General features: G+C 31.6%; 1 long non-coding RNA gene across 1 annotated transcript in view; it reads left to right on the top strand.

Moving 5' to 3' along the window:
* The window catches only part of LOC149526590 (uncharacterized), a 4888-nt gene extending 287 nt beyond the window's left edge, over nucleotides 1-4601 (top strand). The window contains exon 2 of the long non-coding RNA XR_016351869.1: nucleotides 3924-4601. This is a non-coding gene — a long non-coding RNA (uncharacterized LOC149526590). The remainder of the gene's footprint in view (nucleotides 1-3923) is intronic.
* The last annotated feature ends 13970 nt before the right edge of the window (nucleotides 4602-18571 follow it).

The following is an 18571-nucleotide window of genomic DNA, read 5'->3' as shown; positions in this document are numbered from 1 at the left end:
TTAAATATTGTGAATTAAAAGTGTGGAGTTAAGTTATTGAAACACGTGAACTATTAATGAGACATTATTTTTTTCAATGTGAGTTATGGATGAGATAACGACATTGATGATTGGCAAACTTAATTGGTGTAGAAATGAAAATGTAAGGAAAATAAACATAGGCAGAATAAAATGCTTAAAAGGCTAGCCGGGTTGTGTAGGCTTATTTTCATGACTTGTGCACTGGTAACCACCATGTGAGTCGGTTGTTACAATCTGTGAACCTCTAAGTTTTAGCCATATTTCCATGTAGGTCTCTCTAAGTTTTAGTCATAATTTCACATGGGTTTATTAGTATTTCAAATAGACAGTTTTCCCTAAAAGAATATTTTTCACTAGACACGTAAGTCCAACATTAGTCAACCATTAATGTTTTTGTTACTTTGATGACATGGTAATATTTCTTAGATAATTTTATCCTTCATTAATTTAAAAAATTACCACACTATATAAACTATAATTTTTCATTTTTAAAATTTTATTCTTTCTTATTCAAAAAAAAAAAAATCTCTTTACCCTATCTTTCCTTAGTCAGCCACCTTGTGGTCGGATCTGGCCAAGAAGCGCCAGATCCAGTTAAATGGTGCTGGTGTTTCCTTAGGGAGCACGAATCTAGGGAGTGTTAATATCATGCTCTCCCTAGGAAGATTTGGGCAAATCTGACATTTCATGGCCAAATCCAGCTACTGGGTGGCCGATTGGTGTAAGGAGAATCACTACTTGACTTGAGAGAAAGGAAAATAGTAAAAAAGAGTGAAGAAAGAAGAAAGGTATTTTAAACATTTTATGTTTGTCTGTTAATGCCGTTTACAAGTTTGGGGTAGACTATCCATTTCGAATACTAATGGACCTACATCGAATTATGGTTAAAACTTAAGGGAGTCAAGGTATTTTACCCAATCCATTAATATTAATTGCCAATTAATGTAATACATAATCATTGAAAAACATATTCATATGAAATTTATAATAATGTTCATACACATGAATTCAAAACAAAATGGCATATGTAAATGAATCATCATCAATACATTTAAATGTCAAAATCTTTACATCATTTAAATAAAACAAAAACATCGATCATCAATCATCATCTGAATATGCAAACTCATTTTCTTTGTTCTTATCTTTATCATCACCGCTTTCATTATCATTATCTTTGTTTGCATCTTCCTTTGTCTTTTCATCTTGTGCTTCAACTCTTTCATTCTCTTCATCATATTCTTGTTCAACCTCAACAAATGTATTATCCTTTTCATATTCACCATTAACTAGAGTTGTAGTATTGTCTAGGTCATGTGAAAGGATGATCAAATCTTGTATTGAATGGAACTTCATTTTTTCAATACACACCTTTGTTCAAGTCGATCATTTTTCCATCATTTGCATCATTATTCTGAATGTCAAATTGACTCCAAGCCTTCATTTGTACATTACCCACCAATCATGTCGATCTCTTTTGTTTGATGGATATGGATGGTAGTAAACTTAAGTAGCTTGTTTAGCTAAAACAAAAGGCTTATTAGTAGCAAGATTTGAGTTGTGTCTAATTTCAACTAATCCATGAATAGGATCAACTTTAAGACCTTTTACGATGTCAAACCAATGACATTTGAACAAAACTACTTGATTGTTCACACCAAAGTATTCTAACTCAACGATATTGATCAACGACTAGTAAAAGTCATGATCATAATCATTATAGCAACTTCCTTTGATGCAAACACCAGTGTTCATTGCCTTACGATTTCTCCATTGTTTAATGTATGGAACTTGTATCCATTCACATAGTAGCCTTTGTAACATCTCGTCATACAACTAGGACCATGAGACATGTCAACTAGATGAGAATCAAGTTGATTTACATGTTTGGTGACCTACGAAAAAGTGACATGTAAATAATTAACACATTCAAATATATTGATTAAAATAACTTACATATTATCTAAACTAATTTTAAAATGTTGAGTCACAAACTTTCTCCAATTCTTTTTTAGAAATACCGTACCATTCTTTTTTCACCATGTCATCGAACTTCTTAAAATTGGAGGAACATATAGGCAATTAATACCATTCTTTTTTCACCATTTTCTAAACTTAGAATTAAACTTTCTCAATGTATGGTAATATCTCCTCTCAATTCATTAGTACATATGGTGTTTTATAACATAGAACTCATCCCTCTCTAAGAATCAACATTTCTCGAATTTACCTAAAGGTCGGCCAGGATGAGTGAAAATCGAATGACAATTGCATGCATCCATGTTTCCGCCATCACCATTCCATGGGATCTAGCTCATTCTTGTTGGCACTATAGGTTTGAAATACATTGTTAGTCTTGAGTCGTATTATGTTTTGATTTGACAAAAATTACATTGATAACTAGGTTTTAATGTCAAGCATTTGAAATTATCTCCATTATATTTGTCATCCCCTAAAATCACACAATTGTTTGAAAAGCCATGCATGATTAGAAAACATCATAAAAGCTCTCAAACATGAATTTTCAACTGAGTAATATAGAGCAAACATGTATTGAATTAATATTTGATTACAAGAAAAAGGAAAGGAAGAAATAGTTAAAGAGAGGTGCCAAAAAGTCAAGGAGTCTTGAAGACCCTAGGCAAAAGTGAACCTTTAAAAAGTTATAGTCAATCCAATGGTAAAATGAGTAGAAAAACAAAATCCAATTTTTTAGGCATATTCTTGAATCTAAACCATTCATAAGTCTTTCTAGCATTGAGGGATCATTCCTGAGGCTAAGGTTCTGTCTAACTAAGCCAATATCACCACATTATAGTTTGAATAACATCATCATTGCTCATATAATCATAAACTAGGAATTTAAGCATAAATTGTTAAGTAATATCATTTAATCATTTCTCTAACTCATTAATCTCATTTGTCATAACATTCTAACTATTGGTAGGTCAGTCTCAATATGATCAATAGTAGTTTAACCCTCATTATTTTAGGTTCATAGCACGTTTTTGTGAATAGCACATCTACCTCATCCATGATCTATTGAGTGTTCCCACCTTACTCAGGTAGGTAGTGGACAAAGTCCTTGTTATCATTTAGTTCACCTTGCATGAACAATCATCAAAACTACGTGAGTGGCACCTCAGCTTCGCCCACAAACATCATAAAATCTCTTAAGCTTAAGATTGTTCTCATCCTTAGCTTCCACCATGAATATATGACATTTTCATAAATCATCACCATACTTAGCCCGTAGTGTATATGACTATCTTAAAATATACATCTCATGGCATACATTTCATAATCTCATAAATCACTTACATGCTTAGCCCATAGTGTATATGACTATCTCAATGCATACATCTCATGCCATACATTTCATGACCTCATAAATCACTTATATGCTTATCCTATAGTGTATATGACTATCTTAACACTTACATCTCATGGCATATATTTCACAACCTCATAAATCACTTACATGCTTAGCCAATAGTGTATATGAGTATCTTAAAAGATACATCTCATGGCATAAATGCTATAATCTCATAAAAGAAACTCATGTATCCAATATTCTTATTGTGCTACATCGTACCTACCATGTGTATAATAACATTCATACATTAACCATATAAATATCTTGTACCCACACTAGCTAAATGGTCAGAGTAATCAAGTGGACTTCAATCATTGATAACTCTATGATATAGAGTTATTTGGGTTTAATTTTGATAGTAATTTAGCTTAGTTCTTGTGTTAATGCATAGAAATTATTAGGTTTTATTTAAATTATTTTAAGTTAATTAATTTAGGTGAGTTAATCTAATCTTAGTTAATTTTATACTTAATTGGTGTTAATGTGATTAAAATATGTTGTTATTGATTTATTTGTGCTCTTATAGGTTTAATGAAGGAAGAATTTTAATGGAAGAAAGGGAGTAATTTTGAGGTATAGACATCCACTGCACATATTTTGTTATTTCGACCATACCTCTTTCTATAGAATTTCAGATGAAATGATTCTTAAACCATTGGAAAGCTAAGGGAAAAAGCTACAACTTTATTTATCACTTTGCCCAGTCCAGCCTGGAAGGTGGTATAAAATTTTGTTGAAGTTAGAGCACTACAACAGTCCTAAAGCAATTACAATTTCTGCTATTTAAATGGTCGAGGTTGAGGCCTTGGTAGAGGTAGGCCGTGGCTCACATAGTTTGAGGAGGAAATCCTACTTATACTTGATTTCTTTCTCCACCCAATTTGGCCTCACTTCAAAGCCCTATAAAAATAACCTTCTGGAGAACTTTTAAAGAATAACAAAAAACATCGGATTGCAAGCTAAGAATCAAGCCATAACGTCATTGAAACTGAGGAGAAATCAAAGGGATTCAAGAAGATTCGAAGATCCAAAATTCAATTCTTAGGTTCTTTTATCTTTTTGTTATTCTTTTTTTTGGTCTTTGCTTTTAATGTTTAAACTTCATTTGATGATGATGTGCAGCTTGATAAGGAACTAAATTATTTATCTAAGATTATGATTGAACTCAATACATGATCTAATTTATTTATCTTTCTTTTGCTTATGTTTGATGGGTTTAAGTTGTTTATTCTATTTTGTTCTTAATGCTTCTAGTTGATTGTCCACCAATTAGATTGAATTGGAAATCTAAGTTTAACCTTAACAAAGGAGATTTAGGTTGACCTTGAATAGAATAGCATATGATTGAATGCACCTAGTTAATTAGGTGGTTTGATTTGCATATAGGGTAGACATACACCTATAAGCAATATGTAGCTAAGATTAGAGCACAAACTTAATGAATCTTTCTTTAATTTAATTTGCATGGACTTATAGTAAATTAATTAGGAGAGACATTTTTATGAGAAACTCGACAAAAACATATAAATAATTTAGGACTCAAGGTTAGCAACTTAATCCATCAAACTAAGTTAAAAGAAAAAGACAATAATCAGATGAAGTGTTGAGGGATATCATAATCTTAGGTTCGACAATCACTAGAATTTAATAAAATAATTTTGCTAATAGATTTTATATTAGTTTTAGTTATTAGTTTTAATTTTTCTTTTTAATAATTAGGTTGTTTGAATAAGGTTAAGATGTGTCAATTTTAGTACTTAACATTAGGAATTGAAACAATTTTCTATGGGAACGATACTCTACTCATCATTATATTATCTTTACGATACATATACTTGTGTGGGTAGAAAATTGAACAACAAGTTTTTGGCGCCATTGTCGAGGAGTTGGTTTTTAGTTCTTTCTTGTTAATATTAATACCAAGCATTCGTAATCTTAATTCAAATTTTTTGGATACTTTTGGTCATTGTATGCGAATAGCTCTAAATTTGAAAATTGTTCCTTTTGATCTAGAAATCGAAAAGACTTTTCGAAGACGTTTGAGGAAAAATCAAAAGGTTTATACTCTAAGTAAAACAATGGCTGATTAACAAGGAGAAGAGACCAAGTCTTTAGGGAATATGTTGTCCCACTATTACAAGGTTTCCAAAGACCTCCTATTTAAGCCAACAATTTTGAAATTAAGCCAGCAATCATTCAGATGATTTAAACTTCTGTTTAGTTTGAGGGTTTGCCTAATGATGATACTAATGCTCATATTATGAATTTCTTGAAAATTTGAGACACATTCAAGGCTATTGGTATTATTGATGATGCCATAAGATTGAGGTTTTGCCTTTTTCATTGAGAGTTAAAGCAAAGAGTTGGTTAAATTTGCTTCCTATTGGTTCCATTAATAGTTGGGTTGATTTGGCTCAGAAATTCTTCACAAAATTCTTTCCACCTGCCAAGATAGCAAAGATGTAGAATGATATCACCTTTTTTATGCAATTTGACTCTAAATCACCATAAGAAGGTTGGGAGAGGTATAAGAATTTGTTAAGAAGATGTCCTCATCATGGATTACGTAAGTGGTTGCAAGTTCAAACTTTTTATAATGGTTTGTTGGGACCTATTAAAACTACCATTGGTGCTACAGCTGGAGGTGCTTTATGCATAAATCCATTAATGAGGCTTATGTTTAGCTTGAAGAGATGGCTTCCAATAACTATCAATGGCCGTTTGAAAGATTGGTATAAGAAATATTGCTGAAGTTCATGAATTAAATGCTATTAATTGTCTCAACAATTGGCATCTTTCACATAGAAATTGATAAATTGAGTGTGAACGCTATTCAAAGCCCATTTGTGATGTGTGATTTTTGTGGAGAAGGACATTCCAATGAAAATTGTCCCATCTATTCTGAATCTTGTCAATTTTTTGGAAATAAGCAATAAAATAATCCCTATTCCAACATTTATAATTGTAGTTGGAGGAATTATCCTAATTTCTATTGGGGCAACAACCAAGGGACTTCATCAGCATCTAAGACAAACTTTCCTCTTGGATTTCCACATAGAGCTCCCATGCTAGAGAAAAAGCCTTCAATAGAGGCTATGTTCATACAATTCATGACAAAGATTGATGCATTAATAACAAAGACTGATGCTTTAATGACAAGGACTAATGCTTCCATTCAAAATCTAGCAGTATCAATTAGAAATCTTCACACACAAATAAGCTAACTTGCCAGTGCTTTGAATGCTAAACCTCACAGTACCTTACTAAGTGATACTGAACCCAACCTAAGAAAAGAAGGTAAGGAATATTGTAAGTTAATCAATCTTCGGAATGGAAAAAAGGTAAGTAGAAAAGCTTTAAATTTTGAAATTTCAATTCAATTTGATGAGAAAGAAATTGAAAAGGATGTTGAAAAGAAATTGTGGTTGAAAAATCTATTGAAAATTTAAAAGAAACATCACAATTAAAAACTACTTTCACACTTCCACCACTTTTTCCTCTAAGATTTCAAAAAGAAAAACTTGACAAACAATTCCAGAGATTTGTTGAGGTGTTTAAAAAACCACATATTAATATTTCCTTTGTTAAAGCTCTAGAACAAATGCCAAGATATGTTAAATTCTTGAAAGACATCTTGTCTAGAAAGAGGAAATTGGGTGAGTTTGAAACTATTGCACTTACTAAATAGTGTAGTGCCATTATTCCAAATACGCTTCCATCAAAACTTAAAGATCCATGTAGTTTTACTATTTCTTGCACTATTGGTGCTTTTTGTTATGCTAAAGCTTTATGTGATTTAGGTGCAAGTATAAATTTGATGCTGTTGTCCATTTATAAAACATTGGTTTGGAAGAGATTAAGCCAACTTTTGTGACTTTATAACTATCTGATCGATCCATCACCTACCCTTATAGTATTGTGGAAGATGTTTTCTTAAAAGTTGATAAATTTATTTTCTTGTAGATTTTATTATTCTTAATATGGAATAAGATCGTGAAATACAGATAATTCTTGGGAGACCATTATTGAGAACTGCTGGAGCTTTAAATGATGTGGAGAAAGGTGAGCTTACTTTAAGGGTTGAAGATCAATATGTAACATTCAATATTTTTCAAACTTTAAAATTTTTCGATGACCATGATGAATATTTCTCAATTAATGTGGTAGATGACATTACTAATAATGTGTTTATTGAGAATCATTATGATGATCTACTAGAAACTTCTTTAATTTCTTTATGTGATATTATTGATGAAAAAGTTCTAGAATATGCTAACCATCTTGATGCCCCATCACGTTTTCCAAAATCCCAATTTGAGTATTTGGAATTATCAATTACAACTTCACCAATTAAACCTTTAATTGAATAACCTCCTTCACTTGAGCTCAAACCACTGCCCATTCATTTAAGGTATGCTTATTTGGGAAATTCTTCTACATTACTTATAATTTTTTCTTTTTTTCTTTTTGATGAACAGGAAAATAAACTTATTCTAGTTTTAAGAGACTACAAAAAAGCGATTGGGTGGACCATTACGGACATCAAAGGAATTAGTCCATCAATTTGAGTGCACAAAATTCTTTTGGAAGAAAATCACCAGGCCAGCATTGAGCATCAACGAAGGCTGAATTTGATCATGAAAGAGGTAGTAAAGAAAGAAATTATTAAGTGGCTAAATACAGGTATTATCTATCCTATTTTTGATGGCTCATGGTCCAATGTGTCCTAAGAAAGGAGGTATGATTGTTGTTTCTAATGAAAAATAATGAGCTCATTCCTGTTAGAAATATGATTTGATGGAAGATATGTATGGACTATAGAAAATTGAACAAAGCCACTATAAAAGATCCTTTTCCATTCCTTTTTATTGATCAAATGCTTGATAAACTAGAAGATAAGGATTTTATTATTTTTTGGATGATGATTCTGGTTATAATCAAATAGACATTGCTCCTGAAGATCAAGGAAAAACCACATTTACTTATCCTTATGGAACTTTTGCCTTTCGTAGAATGCCTTTTGGACTTTGTAATGCTCCAGCCACTTTTCGAAGATGTATAATAGAATTTTTTTTTGATATGGTTGAAAAGTTTTTGGAAGTATTTATGGCTGATTTTTCAATTTTTGAGGATAATTTTGATGATTGTCTATTTAATTTTGCTAGAGTATTTAAAAGATGTAAAGAAACTAATTTAGTTTTAAATTCGAAAAAATGTCACTTTACGGTGCAAGAAAGCATGGTCTTAGGTCATCGAATCTCTAGTAAAATTTAGAAGTAGAGAAAGTAAATATTGAAACAATTGAAAAACTTCCACCTCCCACCTCTATTAAAGGCATTTGTAGTTTTTTAGGATATGTTGGATTTTATAAGAGATTCATTAGAGATTTCTCTAAAATTTCTAAATCACTTTGTAATTTGTTAGGAAAGGATACTCTTTTTAATTTTGATTATGCTTGCCATGATACTTTTGTTGAATTGAAAAAGAGATTAATTTATGCTCCTATTATCATTGTTCTTGATTAGAATCTTTCTTTTAAGCTAATGTGTGATGTTAGTGATTATGCAATTGGTGCAATTTTAGGCCAACGAAAAGCAAAGATTTTGCATCCTATTTAGTATGCTAGCAGAATATTGAATAAGGCTCATGCAAATTACACCATAATTGAAAAGGACTTTGTTTGCTATTTTTTTTTTGCTTTTGATAAATTTTGCTCCTATCTTGTTAGTACTAAAGTAATTGTTTACACTGATCATGCAACTCTTAAATATCTAATTGAGAAGAAGAATGCAAAACCAAGCTTGATAAGATGGATACTTTTGCTTCAAGAATTTGACTTAGAAATGCGAGATAGGAAAGGTATAGAAAATCAAGCGGTAGATCATTTATCGACATTAGAAAATGAACAAGAAGTTGGGAATTCAATAGTGATCAATGAGACCTTTCCTGATGAACAATTGTTTCATATAGAAAAGTGAAAAAACTTGCCATGGTATGCTGATTTTGTGAACTATCTAGTTAGTGAACTCTTCTCTCCCGAATTTAATTCTCAACAAAAGAAAAAATTCTTGTGTGATGTTAAATACTATATGTGGAATAAGCCTTTTCTTTAAAAGCATTGTGGAGATCAAATCATTAGAAAGTGTACTCCTGAAGAATAATTTGAAAATATTCTTCACCATTGCCATTCGTTTGATTATGGAGGACATTATAGGGGAAAACGAACTATTGCAAAGGTTCTACAATCAGGTTTTTATTGGCCTTCTCTTTTCAAAGATGTTCATAATTATGTTGAAAGATGTGATAGATGTCAAAGAATGGGCAATATATCTAGAACATATAAGATGCCTTCAATAACATTTTAGAAGTCTAAATGTTTAATGAGTGGGGAATTGGTTTTATAGGTCCATTCATTCCATCATTCAATAATGAATATATCTTCATTGTTGTTGATTATGTCTCTAATGGGTTGCAGCTGTTGCATTACCAAGGAATGACTCTAAGGTAGTAATAAACTTCTTGCAAAGGAATATCTTTACATGTTTTGGTACACATAGAGCCATAATTAGTGATGAAGGGCCTTATTTCTATAACAAATATTTTAAGGCAATCTTGGCCAAATATGGAGTCAAGCACAAAATAGCCATTGTTTATCATCCTCAAACAACTGGCCAAGCAGAAGTTTCAAATCGAGAAATGAAAAGAATTTTTGAGAAGATTGTTTATCCTTTTAGAAAAGATTGATCAAAAAAGCTGGATGATGCTTTGTGGGCATATAAGATTACTTATAAAACTCCGATTGGGATGTCTCCTTATAAATTGGTGTTTGGAAAAGCTTGTCATCTTCTTATGGAGCTTGAAAACAAGGCATATTGGGCAATTAAAAAGATTAATTTTGATTTTCAAGTAGTTAGAGAAAAACATCTTTTGCAACTCAATGAGATGGATGAATTTCATCAAGAAGCATATGAGAGTGCAAAATCTGCAAAGAGAAGACAAAACAATGGCATGACCAGAAAATCATAAGGAAAAATTTTGAGCCTGGCCAACATGTTCTCCTATATAATTCTTGTTTGAAATTATTTCCTAGAAAGCTGAAATCTCGTTGGTCTGGACCTTTCATTGTGTTGAAAGTATATCTTCATGGAGTGGTAAAGCTAGCTGATGATAAATCAACCTTCAAGGTGAATGGGCAATGGTTAAACCACTATTGGGGTGGTGATTTTGATTGTCAAAGATTTTGAATCACGTTTATCGATGTAATTTGAATTAGAGAAAGTCAAGCTGATGATTATAAATCAAGCACTTCTTAGGAGGCAACCAAGCATTCTAACTCAATTTAATTCTTCTAAGTTAATTTCATTTATTTGTTTTTATTATTATTGCAAATTATTAACAAATTTTTTTATTTTGCAAGTATGTACAGCCTTCTCCAAAAAATAAAAATAAAAATAAAAAGTGTTTTTGAGAGGGGGTTGGCCTTGGCTTCCATTAGGGGAGGCTGCAGCCTCCTGAACTTGCCATGGTACGGGTCACAGTCCACTAAGGCCTCAGGTCGCTGCCCTCTTCCAAAAAAAAAAAAAAATAGGCTGTGACCTCCCGAACATTCTTGACGTGGGCCACGGCTCATTATGCCTTAGGCTGCGACCTAGCCTTAATAAAAAAAAAAGAGTTATTGAGGCGGTGGCTCCTCTAATGGGAAGCGGTAGACCAACTACCTACTAGATTTTTGGCCGTGGCACTCCCACAACGAGGTTGTGCCTCACGACCCTTTTGTATGTAGGTAACGACTCCCACTAGGGGAAAGCTATAGTCTCCCTTGATGTGGGCTGCCAAAATGGGCAACCCATTACCCATTATGCCCCCCATCATCCTTTATTTGGGCTGCCAACATTAGGTAGCCTTCACTTCCCATATAAAACCCCCCTTCACTCCAGCACACTTAACCCTCCTTCCTAATAGTAATTTTCTACACATTACTCTTCAACTATCCTTTACTCTTCCATTCACCATTATTCCCCTTTTATCTTTATTCCTTTATACCCATTACCCACACATATTTTCAACATATTTGTTCTAAATTTCAAGTAATTTTCAATATTTCTTTTATTTATTTATTTATTTTTTTCATGTTTTTTTTCTTTTTTTCTTTTCTCTTCTCTTTTTCTTTTTATTATTTTAAAGAGATATTGTTGACTTGCTTCACATTATTTTTTTTGTTGGAAATTTGTGATGGGTATTGATGTATTGTGCTTAGTGATTTTATGGGTATGGTAGATTGTTATATTTGTCCTTTAAATTTCAAAGGTAAGTTAAAATTGGGGAAAATGGGTAAGTTTCTTGCTTTTAAATTATTTTTTTATATGCCTACTAGTATAGAAATAAGTTAATTGTTGGATTTTTTTCTTAATACTATGGGCATTGTTTTTATTAGAATGAGAAGGTATATGCGTTGATATTTTGGGTGGTCTATTGTGTTTTGTGGGTACTTTTCTTCTATTTGGTTGAGAATTAATTACAGAAAATTTAAGAATGGCACCCCAACTAGCAAGATAAAATTCTAGTTGTTCATTTGATCATACTAGATTTGTGTCAACTGACACTACGGCTAAACATGACAGTTCTTTTGCAAACAAAATTACAATCCCTAAACAAGGACTAGATCAAGGATTGATTACACACCTTGATATTCAACCAATGATAGATGGATGTCAATAGCAAAAATTTTGTGCCTCACCAGCAGTTGCGAATATCCCTCTGCTAAGAGATTTTTATGCTAATACTGTTGAAGCTATTAATGATTTTGTTTTTGTGTGAGGTACATTAGTTTCATTCTCGAACCATGCCATCAATGAAATTTATAAAGCTCTTGATATGGAAAACAATGGCTATGATCAATATTTGGTTAAGCATGAAGATTAGGATGATATCTTTCACATACTCTGTGAGGAAGGTGCTCAATGGTGAATCTTTAATTACACCTTAGTTTCAATCAAGAAGAATGTGATGAAACCAACTTCTAAGATATGATTGTATTTTGTGGCTTCCTAATTACTTCCTACAAAAAATACTACTGAAGTCACAAAAGATCGAGCCATTCTTATTAGGTCCATCATGATTGGATGCACAATTAATATTGGTCGCATAATTTACAAAGCCATGACTCACATTACACAATCAAAACATGAAGGCTTATGGTTCTTTTCTTTGATTACAGCTATGTGCAAACAAGTTGGTGTACTTTAGAATGTTAGCGAGGAGTTGTTGCACTCTAAACTTCCAATTGATCTCAATCTCATCCTCCAACGATCTTAAAATTCTACTTGAGGTAGTTCTTCTTTTGCACACCATCCTCCATCCCCTCGACCATGACATCAACAACTGCCAATAACTTAGAGAATTGAGAACCTTGAGCACCTAGTTGAGAACCTTGGGCACCAATTTGAGCAACACATGACTTATCAAACCTAATGTAATCAACATATGGATCACATGTTTCGAGCTTATGGTGCTTTTATAGGAATGGAATGTCTACTCTTTCCTCGGCACCTAATCCTCCTACGGGTGCTAATAAGGCAGAAAACAATGAGGGCAATAGATAGAGGACGATGGGGACGACGATGAGGACTAAAACTTCACCAAATTCATCCAAATATTACGGGAGTATTCTTTACCTTACCTTTATTTTTTTCTAACATTGAGGACAATGTTTAGTTTAAGTTTTGGGAGGTGAATTTATTTTTCTAGTGGTAAATATTTTATGGAAGTGTTTGATTTAATTTTATTTTCATGTTTATTATAAATGGTTTAGGATTAGTTGGTATTTGGATTTAGTACTTGCTCGAATTTCAAGAATTTAGGGAAGGTTGTGTTAATTTTTTTGATGATTTTCCTATCTAATGATGATAACTAGTTGTTTTAAATTTTTAACTTTTAGTTAATAAATTTTTTGTTTGGATTCATGCTTAATTCTTTTGATAAATATCATTGTTAGGATTTGATTTTCACAATTTTGAGCAATGTATCTTTTGCTTTAAATTATTGTGAATATTTAGGGAAGGTTTACATTGATATAAAAATTTATCTTATGTTGAGAATTCTAGAATTTGGTTGATTCTCTTTCAAGGCTAAATCCTAGGTAATACTTAGTTAGGGAAATGATTTAGGCCATCTTTGGACTATTTAAGCTTAAAAAGCTAAACTTGTTCATTTTTTATCCCTAGTATACCCTTTTGAGCTTATTTCCCTTTTCTTTGTTTAACTACATAATAATTGAGCTTACCTTTAAATAAAATTTTTCAAGTTTGCAACTCTCACTCCTAAGCATGTATATTATTTTAAGAAATTTAAAATAAGCTAAATGATGAAAAAAAGCAGAAAGGTGATGCTGATGTGAAAAAAATGTTTAATTTATTAAAAATCACCAAACTACCTACTATACAAAGAAAATAAGTTTGAGGGTGTGAAGTTGTGAAATTTTGAAAAAAAAATGTGTGAACAAATGCAAAGTTCTAATATGGAAGAAAAGGTGTACTTGGAGAATGAAAATGGAGAGCTATAGGTCTTAGAATAATTTTGTGTGTAGTGTGATTTGAGCCACATTATTTTCTTTTTTCCTACTTTGACCCTAGCCATATATTACAAGCTTTATAAAGTCCTATTGATTCCTGGCTTGGTGTTAGTCTATATTAGTGGAGAAAGAGATGAAAAGTAAACCTATGGAATTATATTACTAATTTGAATTTGGTGTTAGCATAAACTCATTCGAATATCATGATATTCTTGGTATAATATTTCACAGACACGAAAATCCATTTGGGAGTGTGCTTGCATTGGAATTGAAACATGAATTTAAGTGATGCTTATATTTTTCCTTAAGTTGAAAATTATAGACATACTTTTGAGGAAATTATGGAGAATTATTGAGTTGGTGCACTTTATCTCTAGTAGTAGTAGTAGTAGTAGTAGTAGTAGTAAATATATTTGTTTTCATCATCTGAATTTGTTTTTCTTTAGTTTCTTTTCTATGTTTTGCTTGAGAACTTGCAAAATATTAAGTTTGGGGGTGTGATAACTCTATGATATAAAGTTATTTACGCTTAATTTTGATAATAATTTAGCTTAGTTCTTGTGGTAATACATAGACATTGGTAGGTTTTATTTAAATTATTTATTTTAGGTTAACTAATTTAGGTGAGTCAATGTAATCTTAGTCAATTTTATGCTCTTGTAGGTTTAATGAAGGAAGAATTTTAATGGAAGAAGGAGAGCAATTTCGAGGTGCAGACTTCCATTGCACATATTTGGGTATTTCAACCATACCTTTCTTTATAGAACTCCAAATGAGATGATTCTTAAGCCATTAGAACGCTAAGGAAAAAAAAGTTTATTTACCACTTCGCCCATTTCAGCCCAGAAAGTGGTAAAAAATTTTGTTGAAGTTGGAGCACTACAGCAGTCCTAGAGCAATTATTATTTCTACTATTTAAATGGTTGAGGCCGAGGCCTTGGTAGAGGTAGGTCGCAACTCACGTAGTCTTATGAGGAAATCCTAGTTATACTTGATTTCTTTCTTCACCTAAGTTGGCCTTACTTCAAAGTCCTATAAAAATAACCTTTCAGAGGACTTTTAAAGAATAACTAAAAATAGCGGATTGAAAGCTAAGAATCAAGCCACAATGTCATTAAAGCTGAGGAGAAATCAAAAGGGATTAAAGAAGATTTGGAGATCAAGAATTCAATTCTTGGGTTTTTTTATCTTTTTGCTATTCTTTTCTTGGTTTTTTCTTTTAATGTTTAAACTTTATTTGATGATGATGTGTGACTTGATAAGGAACTAAATTATTTATCTAAGATTATGATTAAACTCAATACGTAGTCCGATTTATTTATCTCTCTTTTACTTATGTTTGATGGGTTTAAGTTGTTTATTCTAGTTTGTTCTTAATGCTTTTGGTTGATTGGCCACCAATTAGATTGAATTGGAAATCTAAGTTAAACCTTGACTAAAGAGATTTAGGTAGACCTTGAATAGAATAGCATACGATCAAATACACTTAGTTAATTAGGTGGTTTGATTTGCATATAGGGTAGACATACACCTATAAACTATACGTAGCCAATATTAGAGTACGAACTTAATAAATCTTTCTTTAATTTAATTTGCATATATATATATATATAGTAAACTAATTGAGAGAGATATTTTTATGAGAAACTCGATAGAGATTTGTGAGTAATTTAGGACTCTAGGTTAACAACTTAATCCATTAAATTGAGTTAAGAGAGAGAGACAATAATCAGATGAAGTACCACGGGATATCATAATCTTAGGTCTGGTAATCACTAAAATTTAATAAAATAATTTTGTTGATAGATTTTAGATTAGTTTTAGTTATTAGTTTTAATTTTTCTTTTTAATAATTAGGTTGTTTGAATAAGATTAAGATGTATCAATTTGAGTACTCAACAATAGGAATTAAAACAATTTTTTGTGGGAATAATACTCTATTCATCATTATATTATCTTTACGCTACGTATACCTACGTGGGTAGAAAAATGAACAATAAGTTTTGTGCACCGTTGCTAGGGAGTTGTTTTTTAGTTTTTTCTTTTTAATATTAATATCAAGCATTCATAATCTTAATTTAAAATTTTTTCTTTTCTTTAATTTTTTTAGGTACTTTTGGTTGTTGTATGTGAAGAGATCAAAATTTGAAAATTGTTCCTTTTGATCTAGAAATCGAAAATACTTTATGAAGACTTTAGAGGAAAAATGAAAAAGGTTCAACTCTAAGTAAAACAATGGTTGATCGCCAAGGGGAAGAGGCTAAGTCTTTGAGGGAATATGCTATCTCACTAGTACAAGGTCTCCACTCGAGTATCTGAAGACCTCCTATTCAATTTTGAAATTAAGCCACCAATCATTTAGATGATTCAAACTTTTGTTTTGTTTGTGGGTTTGCCTAATGATGATCTTAATGCTTATACTGTGAATTTCTTGGAAGTACATTCAAGGCTAATGGTGTTACTAGTGGTGCCATAAGATTGGGGCTTTTCTTTTTCCACTGAGAGATAAAGCAAAGAGTAGGTTAAATTCGCTTTCTGCTGGTTCCATTAATACTTAGGATGATTTGGCTTAGAAATTCTTAACAAAATTCTTTCCACCTGCCAAGATAGCAAAGATGCAGAATGATATCATCTCTTTTGTGCAATTTGACTCTGAATCACTATATGAGGCTTGGGAAGGGTATAAGGATTTGTTAAGAAGATGTTTTCACCATGGATTACCTAAATGGCGACAAGTTCAAACTTTTTATAATGGTTTACTGGGACCTATTAAAACTACCATTGATGTTGTAGCTAGAGTTGCACTTATGAGTAAATCCATCAATGGGGCTTATGATTTGCTTGAAGAGAAGGCTTCCAATAACTATCAATGGCCATCTAAAAGATTAGGTACAGCAAAAATTGCTGGAGTTCATGATTAGATGCGATTAATTCTTTGCCTTCGCAATTGGCATTTCTCACAAAGAAAACTGATAAATTGATAGTGAATATTGTTCAAAGCCCCTTTGTAATTCTCGAATTTGTAGAGAAGGATTCGTAAACAATTTTAAAATCATTGTGCCGCACATATCACAATAATTATCAAATTAAGACATTTGAACATTTCCTTGAAACTTCATAAAACCTTGTAATTCAAGTCTTTTAGTAAACCATTTATGGATTTCAACATGCTTAAACAACCATTTCCATAAAAATCATGCTAACTTTATATATTAAAATATTTGAAAAGGTGCATCCACTCTCCTAATTGGAGAGTTAATTCCTAGCTTCTATTACAACTCCGTTTTGGTCATAATTGTTCAATTTTCAAGTGTTCCTATAATACAGCAATTATCACAATAATTTCCTACAAAAAAATATTTCATAGTAATCATTTTGGGTTTTTTTGAAACTATTCTATTTTAGCTAAACTAATTTTCTAGCTAAAACTTATGCTTAGAAACCCATAAGTGCTCCATCCTTAACATGGGTGAGCTTAGATGCTCAAGAAAATCATAAAACCTTTAAACTTTAATCACCAACAAAAAATCTAAGTAACAAAATCATATTTTTAGAAACTAGAAATCAAGATTTAAAGTTCCAAAGTTTAAAAATGTCACTTTTTTCAAAAAAACTCAAAACAACATCATTTAATCCTCAAAAATGAAGATTTGAGTTAAAAATGAGTTGGAAGAGCGTCAAAATAGGTGTTTTACTTTGCAAATGCACTTGTAGGTTTAATGTAGATAAGCAAACAACCTTTCATTTGGATTCAATAAAAATATCAAAAAAATCAAAATCTAAATTTTAGTTTCAAGAACAAAATCAAAAAAGTATGACTGAAATTAAATTTGCGATTTCCATTTACCATAGCAAATGTGCTCCAAAAATAATGGAAAAATCATTTTTGGTCATCTAAAAATCAAGAGAACCATTATCACCAATTTTTATTTCTAAAAGATTGTTCTATAAAAATCATATATTTTGACTTTTTTAAACTTAGAAAATTTTTTACTTCAAAAGTGACAGACCACAAAAGGTATTAATGAATGCTTTTGAAGGTTTAATCTAAGTATGATGTGCAAAATATGTATTCTATATGCTTACCTAAGGATTTCCTAACTTCTCCTCTAAGTCAAGGTGGGATTTCACATTCTTCCCCTTTTATGAAAATTCATCCTCAAATTTAATTAATGCTTTAACCTTTGCAAAATAACTGTGGATACTTCTCTCGCATGTCCTCCTCAACTTCCCAAGTCACCTCTTCGCTTGAGTGATTGTGCCATTGTACCTTAATCGAGGCTATCTCTTCAGACCATAACTTCTTCACTTGCTACCGACACCTTCTCGTACCTCAAATCATCACCCAACTGTAGGAACTCATACTATATAACTTGTAGTGGATCTAGTTGGTTCTTTCATAGTATCGATACATGAAACACGAGATGAACACTAGAGATTAAGTAAGGAGATCGATTGCTTGGTCTTTAACAAGCACCCATATGTTATCGTCATGTATCCCATATGCTTCAATCTATGAGCTCGATTGCTTATTTTTCAAGTAAGGAGGCTTAACATGCACCAGGTCTTTAAGCATTATCAATACCCTATCTTGACAATATAAT

The sequence above is a fragment of the Theobroma umbraticum genome, unplaced genomic scaffold, assembly GCF_002168275.2.
Source record: "Theobroma umbraticum cultivar Fairchild unplaced genomic scaffold, ASM216827v3 scaffold_12.1, whole genome shotgun sequence".
Classification (NCBI taxonomy): domain Eukaryota; kingdom Viridiplantae; phylum Streptophyta; class Magnoliopsida; order Malvales; family Malvaceae; genus Theobroma; species Theobroma umbraticum.
Note: the sequence above shows the minus strand (reverse complement) of the source record. Positions and strands in the feature narration are given on the sequence as shown.